Source organism: Nicotiana attenuata, chromosome 12 (assembly GCF_001879085.1).
Source record: "Nicotiana attenuata strain UT chromosome 12, NIATTr2, whole genome shotgun sequence".
Taxonomy (NCBI): domain Eukaryota; kingdom Viridiplantae; phylum Streptophyta; class Magnoliopsida; order Solanales; family Solanaceae; genus Nicotiana; species Nicotiana attenuata.
In genome coordinates, this window is record NC_032000.1 from 38,946,762 (window position 1) to 38,955,951 (window position 9,190).

A 9,190-nucleotide genomic window follows, 5' to 3' on the forward strand; every position below is an offset into this window, starting at 1 on the left:
CCAGATTTTCCTTTGTTTTCTATATCTGATCCACGTCTCTTTTTCTCCTTTGACTTTGCGGGGTTCTTTTGCTTACTTGAATTCGATTCTTAGTTTTTTTATTTGATCGTAGAAAAAAGTTTTGGAGAGAAATCGGGTTACTGATAATCAAGAAATGAGAGACTTTGAGAACAACAATAAAGCAATGAATAAGTATATATTTCAGTATAATCTCAATGATATTTCGTGTCCTACATATGTTGAGACCTTCCCCTTTTATAGTTAATTCTAGGAGAAAGTGTAATGCCTTTGTCTTAATGAGGCAATTATGAGCAATAAATGACATTAAAAGAAACGTTACTCAATCATTCCTATTAAATACAAATTCTCTCAACGTATTTGGCATTTAATGTTGAATTTGGACTCCTTTACGCTATCAGATTCATTTCTTCAATTCCTTCCGATCTTCGAGCTTTAAATGACTCGAACAGGTACGAGTCTCATTTCATTTGAATAATAGCTCGTGCCTTTAAGTATCTTCTCTCTCGCATCTGTTGTTGCTCGTGCCTTCTAACTGATTACCACGCTTTGACTATTTGACCGGTCCACGTGTCATGACACATCATCTTATATAAATTCAGTTTTTTCTCAATACACGTTTGACTTATAATGCTTGCGCAATGAGTCACTAGTAGGTCCAATCAAACTAATAAATTGGAGTATTCATTTTAACAAGCAAAATTGAAATTTTCCCTTTTTTCGTACAAGTATGTGTAATAATAACCCTCGAATATTCTAGGAATAAAATATGTAGTAAACAAAAAACGAAAATTAATTAAAAAGAACAACCTAACTTAAGTGTAATGACTTTTCAAAACCCTAGTGGGTCTCTTAAGTGTCTATAAATAAGTGAAATAGCATATGTAATTTGGTCACAACCCAAAAAGCCACAAAAACAAAACACAATAATTTTAAGACTTTGATGGCTGGCCTTCAATACAACTTCTTCCCAACAGATTTCTTTTTCCCAGCTCAGAAAACAGTGAATGGAGACAACATATCTCAGCAGAATCTCTTAATCAAGACTAGAAAGAGTGATGAATCTTTAGATGATTCAAAACCGCAGGGCAAAACTGTTAACAAGACTCTCAAAGCCATTTCTTCTTCGTCTTCTTCACTTGCTTTGGTTCCTATCCCAAAACAGAAGCAAAATCAAGATCAAATTATCTGAAATCCTACGAAAAGAAGTCTTAAAATCATATATACGTATTCTTTCCTGTTTGCTCTCTCTTCTTCTATTTTTTGTTTGACTATTATATAAATATATTTAGGAGGCAATCGAATAATGAAAAAACAGTCGTTTCTATCTGTTTCATGGCTTTATTTGTTTTTCCTTTTCCGGGTATAATTATTGGATTATCACTCATCTAATAATGTTAAAATATCATTGAGGAAATAAGAGGCATGAATGGTAAAAGGAAAATGGAGATCCATAAGGTTCTGATTATGGAGTACTTGATTTTGATATTCTGATTATGGAGTACTTGATTTTGATATTAAGTCAGATTTTTTTTTTTTTTTTTTTTTTTTGTGGGGAGAGAAAGATCCAAAATCTGTGCTTAATTATAGTATCTCCATTACTCTTTTGGTGTGATGCTCTTGTCATTAGCAAATTTGAAGTTTCAGCTTGATATTAGTAAACTCAACATGTTCAAATTCTTCAAGAAAAAATATCCAATTTTATTCCCCAACTATGTATTATGAAAATTATCCTTAAGTTTGAGCTCCCGTGGATGTAAGGGCGAAAACAAGACGTTTTCTTACCGTAGAGTAATATATTAGATAAAATGGTTTTAAAAAATGACGAAGTTGCTCAATTTCTGACATAGGAAGGCAAATCTAATCTTTATTTCCTGTTAAATTTTCGAAGTTCACATCCTTATTGGTCAATTAGGATGGCTTTCTGATGAAAATAAAATAACATGTTAAAAATTATAAAACGTGGAAAAGGAAAATAATTTAAAAAAAAAACAAACAAATAAAATTTGAGGCAAGCATAGCTAGCCGCACACATGCCGAGTCTCAAAAGCAATTATGCGCATCCTGTGTAACTCGGGTATTCAATTCTTTAAGGCAGAATAGCCTGGTAGACACTTGTACTTGTTCGTGTTTGTTATCCCGGTTCCTATACTTGATAAAGTTTCGTCCAGACACTTATAGTTGTTCAAAATCGATATTTTAAACCCCTCTAACCATTGACCAAGTCTACGTGGCAACTTAATTGCTGAAGTGGATAAAATACGTGTATTTCACGCATATAAGGAGCGTGGACATAAAAATTTAATGATTAAAATAAGGAAAAAAATAAAAATAAAAGAAAAATACAAAAAATCAAATTAGAAAAAGAAAATGAAGGTGCCTAAGCTCTTTAATGGTGTCTCTGCTTCTCTTAGTTCTGCGGCCCACCAACCCCCCTCCCTTCTCCACGTTACTCCCTTCCCTCATTTTAACCCAACACCCCCAACAACACAGCCCTTCCCTTCACATATGCATCCACCACAGATCCAAAACCTCTACTAGATTAGTAGCAGTTTTTGGGGAATTTTTTTCTCACATCCCTATTCCCTTACTTTGGAAGATAGCCTTTGCAAAGAAAAGAAATAGAAATAGTGGAAGAAGATTGCTTGTGAAACCTATTTTCGATTCGTTTTCATGTAGCAAAATTTCAGATTGTTTTGGGTGATGTTGGTCTTTTGCGTAGTCATTTTTTATGGCAGGTTCTTTTTCTCGTGGTTGATTGGTGATACAACGGTGGAGTGTTGGTTGTGAAGAAGCTTTGTAGGTGAAGGGTGATCTATTTTCGATGACTCTTTAGGTTGACGAATGGATCTGTTTTGATTATTGTTGTTGTGTTTCGCTATTTGGATCTTTAATCGAATTTTGGGGAGGAGACTCAAAGGCTTGTTTGTTGAGAATTTTCGAAATTCCATTGTTGGTCTTGCAAAGAACGAATCTATTGATTTGAAACCTCAAGTTGTTGCTTACATAGTATTAAACTCAGCTGGGTATTGAAATTTAGACTTGAAAATGCAATAAACATTTGTGTTTGAGGATCAAAACTGGAGGGACAAGCAAAGACGCCATTAAAGCTCGCTTGAAGCTTCTGGGTATATTCAGGTTTAGAAGAGAGAACCTACTGTATCTCTTTTCTATGGGTTCCGTATTTTTGTAGGGTAGCCAGTTCTATTTTTCAATAGTTTATTTTCCTATGTGGCACTAGTAATGACGTGGCGTCCTACGTGTAGGAGATTGTATTACACACTGGTAGCTCATGTCATAAGCGTTTATTATACACGATTTGAATGAGTGTAAGTGTTCAATTAGCAAACTGATAAGTTTGTGGACCGGCATGACAAAGTGGCACAAGTATAAGTGCCATTTAGGCTATTCTGCCATTCAATAATACTACTGTTTTCAGCGCAATCTTTATTCTATTGGAGTAAGTCAAATCAGGCTACCCAAGATTGACCAAGCAAAATTGTTTTAATGTGGTGTTGCCTTTATAATTAAGAGAAATATTTGAAAGTGATTTAGAATATCCCAGTATTAACTTTTGTCTACAATTAAGAGAATTAGACATACGGTAAGGTCTGCTTATAACATTGTTAATTGACTTTTGAGGCTTACGACTTACGACTTCTAAAAAAAGTAGTGGCTGAAATTGCTGTCCACTTGCTCTATGTTGTCCTTTGAAGGCTTTAACGACCAGTTTTACTTGAAAGGAATTGTCCTTTTCTTTTCTTCCTCTTTCTCTGTTATGCACCTTTCCGTGTTGTGTAAATTAATATTTTGGTCATATTCACGGGAAAAGGCTTTAATTGCTTTTGGATTTAGAGTTAAAATTTCAATTTTAAGAGTTTTGAAGTTTAGAACGATATCTTTAATTATTAATAATTGGATTCAGAACTGAAATCTCCTATCTGATTCAGTCATAGTTAATGTTAAATCCACCATTACTGAGTGGATATTGAGCTCAGCTAAGAACGAAGATGAAAGCTATGGAGAGAAGCATCTGGACAGTTGCATTTTTTGTGTATTGAGAGAAAGAAAAATCAATTACAACAACTGATCCTTACAGATACATACACGTATATACACACTCCAAAACCAGCTCACTTAATTAATACTAACTCTAACACTAATGCTGTTATAACTAACTTCTAACCTCTAGTTAAAACTATGCTAAAGTGACTGCTTGTCACTCAATACTCTGTCTCAGCTTCTCAGCTACTCACTGTACACAGCTGTCATTTTAGCACTTCAACAGTACCCCCTTCAAGCTAGGTAGTGTGAAGATATTCAACAACCCTAGCTTGGACAACAAATGATAGTGTTGCACACTTCCAAGTCCCTTTGTTAAAATGTCTGCCTCTTGCTGTTCTGTTGGCACATACTCAGGATGTGCCATGCCTTGCTGCACCTTTTCTCTTTTGAAATGGCAATCAACTTCTATATATTTTGTTCGTTCATGAAACACAGGGTTGTTGGCTATCTGCATTGCTGCCTTGCTGTCTGCGAACAGCTGTACTGGGGCATCAATATTGACTTCCAACTCCTTGAGTAAACCTAGTAACCACATAAGTTCAGCTACTGTCAGAGTCATGCTCCTGTATTCTGAATCTGCTGAGCTTCTTGCTACTGTGTTTTGTTTCTTTGACTTCCAAGCTATCAAGGAGTTCCCCAACTTCACCAAATACCCTGTTACTGATTTCCTTGAATTTGGACAACTTTCCCAGTCTGCATCACAAAATGCTCTTAAGGCTGTACTCTTTTCTGCACTCATCAACACTCCTAGTCCTGGCTCATTTTTCACATACTTCACAATTCTGTAAGCTGCTTCAAGGTGTGACTTCTTAGGAGATTGCATGAATTGGCTCAAGGTCTGCACATTATATGCTATGTTTGGCCTGGTTAATGTCAAGTAAAGCAGCTTCCCAACCAATCTTTGGTACTCTCTTGCATCTTTCAATGCTGTATCATCACTGATGTCACAATGCTCATCATATTCAGTAGTGGTAAGTTTCTTGTTCTGCTCCATTGGAGTTAATGCGGGTTTAGAACCTGACAATCCTAATTCTGCAATCAGCTCCAAGGCCTATTTTCTTTGGCAGAGCAAGATTCCCTTTTGTGATCTGCACACCTCTATTCCTAGGAAGTATCACTACTAGAATCCGGAAAAAAACGACCACGAAAAGCGACCAAAGTTGGTCACTTATTGGCCAAAAAGCGACCAAACACGCCTGGTCCATATTAAGCTGGTCCCTTTATCTTAGGGACCAAAGTTGGTCGCTAATTAGCGACCAACTTTGGTCTCTCAGGTAAAAGGACCAAATTTTCCGAGTAAAGAAAATAGCGACCAACTTTGGTCGCTACAATATTTTAGTATTATAATTTTTGCGACCAAAGTTGGTCTCTTTATGTAAATTACGTTTTTTTTTTATTTATTATTAATCATAAAATAGCGACCAACTTTGGTCTGTAAAGAAAAATATTATATTTTAAAATCTGGAAAATAGAGACCAAAGTTGGTCGCGATACTATAAATATTTTTAATTTTTTTTTAAAATAATCGACCAAAGCTGGTCGCTAACTTCATGAATTAATTTTTTTTTTTTAGTATTAAGCGACCAACTTTGGTTGCTATATTTCCAGAAATTGTTAATTTTCTGGGAAGTAGCGACCAAAGTTGGTCGCTTTTTGTGAAATATGGGTTATATAGCGACCAACCTTGGTCGCTATTTCCCAGAAAATTATTTTTTTAATAGAGAAACGACCAAATGGCGATCAAAGTTGGTCGCTTTTTTTGGTATATTGCTGGCAGGAACTGCTTGTTTTGGCAGCTACACCACCCGCCAGCTTACCAAAATTCCTAAATAGGCATTTTATGCCAACAACAACAACAACAAGCAACAACAACAACTAAAAAGCAACAACAACAACAACAACACAATAACAACATTATAACGAACAAAGTATAAAGTTCAATAGAACTTTATACTTTAAGCTAACCAAACTAATAAGTTAACTTTTATTACAAAACCATTCGAAAACCGATTGTATTTGTCTAGTATAAACTAATAAGTTCAAAGATTGTTCTGTACATCATTATCATCACCATCTGATGAACTTTCTTCACCATGACGGTATCCAGAATGGGCTATTTGTGGAGGATGGGAAGAATGATCACGGGGAGGACGGGAGGAACGAGCACGGGGAATGCGAGCCTCTGGCGATGACTCACGAGACCGGGGAATCGGAAAACTGCCAGAAGCTAGGAGAGATTCGATCTGCTCTTGCATGCCCTTGTACTGAGCTTGCATGCCAGAGCACTGCATATCTCTAAGCCTTTCTCTCTCCTTGGAGGCTTCTAGCTCGGATGTGAGCTTTTGTACAGTCTCCCGCATAGAGGAGAGGCTCTCCCCATCAAGTTGCTCGGCTTGGGAGGAAGTCCCTATTTCTTGCATTCCACACTTATAGCGATGGAATTTCTTATTAGGAAGCTCGTATACCTTCCCCCATTTTGGACCGCAAGCAGCCTGCGTCCACATTCTCTCAGCATCCTTATCCGATAGTTGGATTGGCGCGCCCGACTCAATAGGTGGCTGACTGTGTATGAATTGCTCCACTTCAGCTGTGAAGCGACGCTATAAGAAAAATTACATTGAATTACTATTTCAAAATTTATATAAAAGTAAATCAAAATTCTTAATGAAAAGTGAAAACTTACATGTACAGTCGAGGCTCGCCCTCGACCCACCTTTCTTGGTCCGTCTCTTTCTTCTTCTTTACAATATGAGTCTCCTTGAAGAGCTCATCTTGGTTCATCGGACGCCCCAACTTTTTTTCCTGAAAACTCATAAATTTTAGTTAATAAACATAATACATATACTTTAAAAATTAAAATAAATTAAGCAATTACGTACCATTCTTCGTTTTATCGTCCCTAGGCTGATCGCACCTCCAGTGTGCAAGGATCCTCCCTTCTCAGATGCCCGGGCTTTCTTTCCTTTTTCGCTCTTCTGTAAGAACTCTGCGGTAAGCCATTGTCTTTGCAAATCATCCCATAAATTCTGAAGCAACCAGCCAGGCTTCTGGTTCAACCGCCTAGCTTTGGAGAAACAATGGGACAACCGCTTTCGAGCTTTTAGATGGAAATTTGCAGCCACTTCCGCGCTATAGCGGTGTTCCCATACACACTTGCTCTGTATTTCAAAAGTCAAGTATTATATGGAAATATCATATTTAGATNTGAACCTTAACTTCCTCCGATTTTCCAAACTTCATACAGTCGCACCTAACACAAGGGCACCTAATTACTCCTTCATTTATGTATGGCGGAAGTGACATTGCATGTCTAATAAATTCATCAACCTCTTCTACAAAATCCTCCCGCAATCTCCGCCGATTAGGATAATTTCTATTGTACATCCAAGTACGATGTTCCATCTATATAAATAAAGCAAGAACAAATTAATTTAGTTAATTCAAGTATTTATAATGTATTCTTATTTAGGATAATGTATTTACAAGTACTCTTATTTAGGTATTGCTAATGTATGAATTGTTTTTTTTCACAATTTAACTCAATATAAATTAATACAAGAACTAAAAGATCATAATTTCTACCTTAATTTCATAAACCTAATGTAGTTCAAACCAAAAACCCTAAGACTAAATAGACAAAAATTCTAAAAAATTACATAAAATTATATAGCAAAAATTAAAAATTAAAAAGCTAAGAAGGTAGATTACTAACCTTGGTAGATTAAAGGGGGATTAAAAAGCAGTGGTGGAAAGGGGTGGGGGACAGCGGCTCCGGCGACAGTGGTAGAGGCGACTCCAGCGACAGTGGCGGCGACAGTGGTAGCGGCTCCGGCGACAATCGCTAGGGGTGGGGGGGTTGATTTGTGTAAGGGAAATAGAGAAGGGGAGAAGATTATGTTGAGAGAGAGTTTGGGAAATTTTTGGTAAGAAAATAAGACATTGGGAGGGCTAACCCGATTTTGACTGTGGATTTAAAAATAGCAACCAACTTTGGTCGCTATACTTGATAGCCAATAAGTATTGACTATTTTGACCAAAATAGCGACCAAAGTTGGTCGCCACATTTTGACCGTTTGACCAAAATGGCGACCAAATTTGGTCTATATAAAACAAAAATAAATTATTTTTAGTTCAATTTAAAATTATGTACATATGTAGTATAAATTTAGGATTTCAATTTATATATATATATATATATATATATATATATATATATATATATATATATGTCACGACCCGNAAAGTTGGTCGCTCTATATAAAACAAAAATAAATTATTTTTAGTTCAATTTAAAATTATGTACATATGTAGTATAAATTTAGGATTTTAATTCATTTTAACTTATATATATAAAAGCTATATTCGATATAATATTACCTAATACACTTATACTTAGTGTATAGTATAGTGTAAGTACATATATTATATATATATATATATAAGCTATATTCAATATAACATTACCTAATACACTTATACTTAGTGCATAGTATAGCGTAAGTGTGTGTATATATATATATATATATATATATATAAACACACGCACGCTTCGTAGTACTATTCATCCCTTGTATTACAAAAGTGTTAACGGCTAACATTTATATTATTTATTTAGTAAATACAAAAGTAATTTTTAATTTTGACCAATGTTGACCTAAATAGCGACCAACTTTGGTCGCTAAATATACATAATTTTAAATTAGCGACCCAAGTTGGACGCTAAATTTAAATCAGATTAATTTATCTTTCACATAATATTTAAAATATTAACTGGGTCCCAGATTAGCGATCAAAGTTGGTCTATATTTTACTGAGCGACCAACATTGGTCGCTAAAGTTGAATTATATTTATTTATATTTTATAATTTTTTTTAAACAAAATTATAATTATTATAATTTTATAACTGGGTCCCAAATTAGCTACCAAAGTTGGTCTCCATCTGATTACTCTTTATGTAGCGACCAACTTTGGTCGCTAATTTTAAATTTTATTTATTTATATTTTATAATATTTTAAAATTAATATTATAATTATTAAAATTTAATAAGTGGGTCCCATAAAGCGACCAACGTTGATCGCTAATCTGAGTAATTCTTTGACCAAGCA